A 688-nucleotide genomic window follows, 5' to 3' on the forward strand; every position below is an offset into this window, starting at 1 on the left:
ATATATATATATATATATATATATATATATACGCACATACATATACATATATGTAGATAGATAGATAGATACGGTGATACGGTGTGTATAGAAACATGGAACTGCTGCAGGCGTAATGTTTCGTCAGCGAAAAAATCCTCAGATATTTGTATCCAAAACATAGGTCTCAGCTTTGGAAGCCGGTAGACCACCAAGCACCAAATATCGACTCAATTAGATGTCTTCAAGAACAAATATCCCGGAAGTTCAAATTTCTGCTAATAAATAGTTTTTATTTCTGTAATGAAATAAAAGCCAGTCAATAACGTTCATTTATTTAAAACGAAAATGTCAACCGTATCTCTTAGAGTGATCTTCCATTGTATAAGGTGTTTTAACACAGTTAAACACCAATCATTCATATTTCTGTCAAAACTAATTTTTTCAACGATAGCATTAAAAATTCTTCTACTGCCGTTCTCCTCTTCCCTCTAAATATTGCACATAATATATTACACTTAATCCTTTTATACTGGCTTCACATTCCACTGCGTTTTCATCAACATTTCCATCAGTCCGCGCCTGTATTTAGTTTAACATTCTTTTTTTTTTTTTTTTCAAAAAGACTATTATGACTCAGATATTACTATCCTTAAAAATTTCATTTTACATACAGAACTTACACAGTGAATGTTATTTATATATATAT

The sequence above is a fragment of the Octopus bimaculoides genome, chromosome 13, assembly GCF_001194135.2.
Source record: "Octopus bimaculoides isolate UCB-OBI-ISO-001 chromosome 13, ASM119413v2, whole genome shotgun sequence".
NCBI lineage: Eukaryota > Metazoa > Mollusca > Cephalopoda > Octopoda > Octopodidae > Octopus > Octopus bimaculoides.